The sequence below is a fragment of the Mauremys mutica genome, chromosome 21, assembly GCF_020497125.1.
Source record: "Mauremys mutica isolate MM-2020 ecotype Southern chromosome 21, ASM2049712v1, whole genome shotgun sequence".
Taxonomy (NCBI): domain Eukaryota; kingdom Metazoa; phylum Chordata; order Testudines; family Geoemydidae; genus Mauremys; species Mauremys mutica.
In genome coordinates this window covers 7235509-7241508 of record NC_059092.1, presented here as the reverse complement: position 1 = coordinate 7241508, position 6000 = coordinate 7235509, and positions in this window count along the sequence as shown.

Genomic DNA, 6000 nt, shown 5'->3' with positions numbered 1-6000 from the left:
ACTCAATAACAGACCTAAAAGTGGCAATTCTTCAACAACAAAAAACTTCAAAAACAGACTCCAACTTGAAACTGCAGAACTGGAATTAATTTGCAAACTGGACACTATCAGATTAGGCCTGAATAAAGACTGGGAGTGGTTGGGTCATTACAAAACCTAAACCTAATTTCCCCAATACTCATTTTCCCCTACTGTTACTCACACCTCCTTTCAGCTATCTGAAATGGGCCACTCTCATTACCACTTCAGAAATTATTTTTCCTCCCTTGGTATCCTGCTGTCAATTGAATTGTTTCGTTAGACTGATCTCACACTTGGTACAGCAACTCACATCTTTTCATGTATTTATACCTGCTCCTGTCTTTTCCACTCCATGCATCTGATGAAGTGGGTTCTAGCCCACGAAAGCTTATGCCCAAATAAATTTGTTAGTCTCTAAGGCAGGAGTCGGCAACCTTTCAGAAGTGGTGTGCCGAGTCTTCATTTACTCACTCTTATTTAAGGTTTTGCGTGCCAGTAATTCATTTTAACGTTTTTAGAAGGTCTCTTTCTATAAGTCTATAATATAGAACTAAACTATTGTTGTATGTAAAGTAAATAAGGTTTTTAAAATGTTTAAGAAGCTTCATTTAAAATTAAATTAAAATGCAGAGCGCCCCAGACCGGTGGCCAGGACCCGGGCAGTGAGAGTGCCACTGAAAATCAGCTCGTGTGCCGCCTTCGGCACGCGTGCCATAGGTTGCCTACCCCTGCTCTAAGGTGCCACAAGGACTCCTCGTTGTTCTTGTATGTAGTGGTTCCCTGAACTATTCCAAGGCTCACACGGGAGCAGGGTCTCCCCATTTGGTTCTGCCACTGGGAGGGGAAGCCCAATCAGAGTTGCCAGCAGGGCTGATGACAGTTTCAGAACCCAGGGAAGCATGGGCTGAGAGCTGATTAAAGTCAGCCTGGAGCAGAAATATTCCCAAGAAGCCTGTTCTCAGATTTTCAGCGCATGGTTTGAATAAGCAGCTCAAATCTATGTTCCTCTGACTCAAACCCAAATTTCACACCTTTGGAGGTTCACCCATCACTACTTATATGGTAGGAATTACCCAAGCTGTCAAAGTGGCCCAGAAGACAGCCAAGCTAATGCTTTACACATGCAGCACATGGAACAGGATCACTTGACTCAGGCGTGGTTTTCACACCAGGAGAACGCTGCCGTGTTGTGCCTAACACAGGGTGTAACTGTTGCTCTCTTTCATCCATTTCAATTTGATATTCATGGCCATATCAGACTAAATGCACCTGATCTTGTCTGACCTTAGAAGCTAAACCGTCCCCGGCCTGGCTAGTATTTGAATAGGAGACCACCTGGGAATCTTGAGTGCGGTAGGCAGCCATTCAATTTGATACTCGTTACCAAAGGGCTTTACTCCATATATGGATAGCAACTGGTTTCCAGTTTGATTGGTGGGAGTGTGTCTCCATTTAGATACATGTGGCTGTTGTCAATGTGGTAGTGAGAATCTGGTACCAATGGAGCGATTGCTAGTGCATCCAGACCCCTGCGGACTGCGGAGTTATTTTCACCATAGCGTTTAGACCTGCTGTGAACAGGAGTGGACGCTCCAGTGGTTAAAAAGCCAGTGGCCAGCAAGTTCTGTCTACACTGGCTCTACTCCATCGCCATGTAGTCCACTGACATAATGGGCCTGATCCTCAGCTGCTATAAATCAATGCATCTCCAGTGAAGTCAAGGGAACTACATCGATCATCACCAGCTGAGGATCGGCCCCAGCATTTGACAGGTATCTTAAGCTCATGCTGTTTGAATGCAGGAGCTATTATTTCACAACCAGAAACCACTGGGAACCACACAAATCCGGACTTGAGATTCTCGCTACCACACTGACAACAGCCACATGTATCTAAATGGGGAGAGAATCCCAGTCCCTCTGAAGTTCGCCCATCACCATTATGAGCTGCCAGTTCTGCAGCAGATTCAGCCCATCCCAGCTGTTTAAGTCACAATGCTGCGGTGTCTTGCACTTCTGGGAAGAGAGCAGGCCATCTGTGTGAGGCTTATACACTGCTTTGACTGACGGGGAACAAAATACAGCCCCTTTATATCTCTTTGGAGAGCACCGGTATTCCTACCTGAGATCCGAACCATGGTTTCAGTTCAAACCAGGTAGCTCTGTAACGACATTAATCCAAACGCTAAAACTACCAGACTGAATGAGAGCCAATATTCTGCTCAACAGTCTAGTTTGCTCTCTGTATCCAAGCACACATAACCCAAGCACAGAGGGGGAGGGGGTGCGTGCGTGTAATTCGTTTCATATTCCAGTTTTCTGAACTCCTTCCTGAGCGATGGCTGAATCCCAGTTTCAAACATCCATCACGTTGTCTTCACTGGATAGCTCCAGCCTCTGTAATACTTAGCATGGATTCCTCTGGCAGCCTCCTGCTGTTTTTCAACCATAATAGGGAGCCGAAGGAAGAATCCTTGAAACCTCTTGATTTATCTGAGTAGGATAGAGGTCAAAGCTTGCCCCTCCACAGGCTTTCAGCTGCTACCATAGCTACACATACTTGTACACATATGTGTGTGCATACGCACATAGGCATATTTATATTTCTAGAACAGTAGAAATTCATAATAAGGTTTCCAGAATGGAAAATTATGTGCTGGTGCTCCCCCTACAGACCAATATAGGGAACTTTCTTTCATCTGTTCCTCCCCAACAAGAGCAGGAGCAGGTTAACCCAAGGGATGAAGGGCTGTATTAGGGTAGAAAACCGGATCTGTGATTGAGTGAGCTAGGGCACGTTGATTTTAGTATTGGTGGAGGATTACACAGAGAGAATGAGAGGGTGAATGTGTGTGTCTGTGTGTCCTTATAGTGTCTGGCACTGAAACAGCATGAGACTTCAAACATGCTTTAGGACAGTGAGTTTCAGCCCTGGGTCCGCAGACTATGTCTAAGATTTCCAAAGGGGTCCGCACCTCTCTGAAATTTTTTTTAGGGGTCTGCAAATGAAAAAAGGTTGAAACCCACTGCTTTAGGATAACCATGATTTAACCATGCGACCCCACCTAGAAAAAATATATATACTACTAAGAGCAGGGCACAAATATCTTGTCCCCAGCCTTTAATTATATAGGAACATACTGGGGCTTATTTGTAAACACCATTGCAAATTACACAGTACTTCCATAAACCTGCAGATTAGGCTGCCACTATGTTTAGTGGACGTAAAGATGATGACTCTATGCACTGAACTATGATTTAGAGGGCAGATATAATCAGACTTCTACTTAGTGAAGAGATGGAATTCACTGCAGAGACCTCCAGCTGGAACACGGCGACTGCCCTGTAACGAAACAATCCAGCTCTTCTAGGTGAAGAATTGCATGAGGTCTGTGCCATGGAACTTCAAGTGTTTCAGAATTCTCTTTCCTAGCAGCTGACTCTGTGTTAAAGAACAGGTTGGCATATCAAGAGGTGGCTTTAACGCTATGGGGCTAATCCCAGGATATGACGCGTCCCTCTCTCCACTCTTGAGCTACCAGCCATGACTGCAGTGAACTGCTTTGTGTTCCACAGCCTTCCAGAGTGACTAGTGCAGGCAGTGCACCAATGACAGACATTGCTCTCCTCTCCTACCCAAAGACGGAAGAGCTTTGAATGTTATGTTCTTACCTATGGCATGCTCAGTAGATTCCAACCCACAAAGCCCTGAACCCAACTCTGCACCCCCTGAAATAGTAAGGTGGGGGCAGAGGGGGAATTGGTTAAGATGGCCATGGGTGTTTGATGTACATGGCCAGTCTCTGTATGTTCACCTCCGAGGTACAAAAAGAGGACGAGTGCAACCATGTTTGTGGCACCACTATCAATATTCAACAGATTATCACAGGGAAAGTCAGGGACACACGCACCTCCCACCTGGGGCCACATTCCAATCACTCACACCCGTTAGGCTGGAAGCTGGGATGGCATGTCAGTGCTTCTGGAATAAAAGCAGGAGTCACAGGATTGTGTCTGCTCAGGCTGGCAAGAGCAGAGAATATCACAGCAGCACAGCTGTGTTAAATGAGGCACAGGAGGTGCCTAGTCTTTTGGGACAGGATTTTGCTTGTAATTTTGGACACCCCCCCCCCAAAGATACCACAGCAACCAGCACCCTAGAAACACACAGACTGATTTTTCTGACAGGAGGGCAATCAGCGAGAGGCCTAAGAGCCAGTCCCAAAAGCAGCAGGAACGGGAGCGACAGAGCTGTGAATACAGCCCTTAAGAATGAGCATGAAGAGAAATAAAAACCCAAGGGCCTCACTCCAAATGAGCTAATACTTTAGGCACCTGCTCAGAGAGAGGCGGCCAGACTGAAAGGACCTGACAGCAAGGCACTTTTGTGCAGTTACACTGTAAAACGTTCAGACTTTTTAGCAACCCCTGGATGCCTGCTGAATATTAACCACGCCCCTGAAGGCTAGAGCCAGCATTACATACAGGGACTTTTTAAGGCAGAGGGTTAAGCACTCCCCTTATTGGAGCCCTGAGGGAATAGGCTGAAAAAAGCCCTGTTTGAGCTGGTTAAAAAGAACTGCAGCTGTAGCCCTCTTTAAAGCTTTACGAGGAGACAAGGGGTTGTTTTGAAAGCCCTGATCAAAGTCACCTGCTAATAACAGACTTGAGCCTATAGTCAGGAAAACCAGCCTTAGCAATATTCTAGTCCTGCGTGTGTCTCAGGGGTCACATCAATTGAATACACCTCCCATTATAGCAATATGTTTCTGTCAAGAATAAGGATTTTTACACACACCCCAATTCTTTAAAATACAAGAACTAGAAAATTATCCAGCAGGCTCCTATTACAACTCCCAAGGCATTTTAGGAGGCCTTGAGTCTACTGCCATCTACTGACAGGAAGAAGAGTAGCAGGTGTCTTTTGGTTGCATTGGCAGATGACTTAAAGAAGGATACAACAGAAATTACCATCCTAATCAGACCACGGTCCATCTAATCCAATATCCAGTTTCTGAATGTGGCCAGCGCCAGATACTTCAGAACAAAGTGCACAGAACCCCAGAAATGTTCACTGCAAAGTAACTTGGCCACATGAGACATTTCTTCCAAATTCCCATCAGCTAGTCTAAATATTACCTTGTAGCAATGAGTTCCACAGGCCAATGTAGTTAAGTATATACTTTTATTCGCTTTTAATTTTGTTGCCTTTTGGTTTAATCAGGTCTCCCCTTATTCTTGGATTATGAAAGAATGAACAGGAGTACCCAGTTTATCACCTATGCACCATTTATTATTTTGTATACCTCTAACATAACCCCTCCAAACTCAAAAGACTTAGTCTTTCCTCCTCTCTTCATAGGACATCACCTCTAATTGTTTTCATCACCTGTCTCTGGTGGGATATTGTATTTCACCTCTCAGATGGAAAGACAGAAGGAAAGTGACTTGCCCCAGCACCCCTGTGCAAGTCAAAGCAGGGCCAAAAACAGAAGCCAGGACTCTGGACCCCCACTAAAAATGGCTTAGACAATACAAATAAAGATCTTTAGTTGCTTCTTCTCTTCAGAATGGCTGCTGGATGCCTTCGCGTGAAGAAGCTACTCACTGAGCCTGCTGGTTAATGCAACTTCCACTCCTGCCCCAACTCTTCTACAGCCTGTGAACAGCATTATTTCTGTCTTGAGAAGCAAGCAGCAGGCATTCTGTAGCAGGATGTATGATGAGAATGAGACACTATTTTACAACCAACAGGGAGCTTCTCCTGCAGGAACATTTGAGATGTGCTGGTCACATGACCCTGTCTTCTGCACCAGTATGAGGTGCAATCCCTCTCACACTCAGAGGCCATTGGTGCAGCAGGGACCGCTTCCCTCTCGCCATACTAAGACTATTGTATCACACTTGTGATGCTCTCATTCCATCTCCACCAAGGTAACAAAGCCCATCACATTCATACCCCCACTTGGGACTGGATACC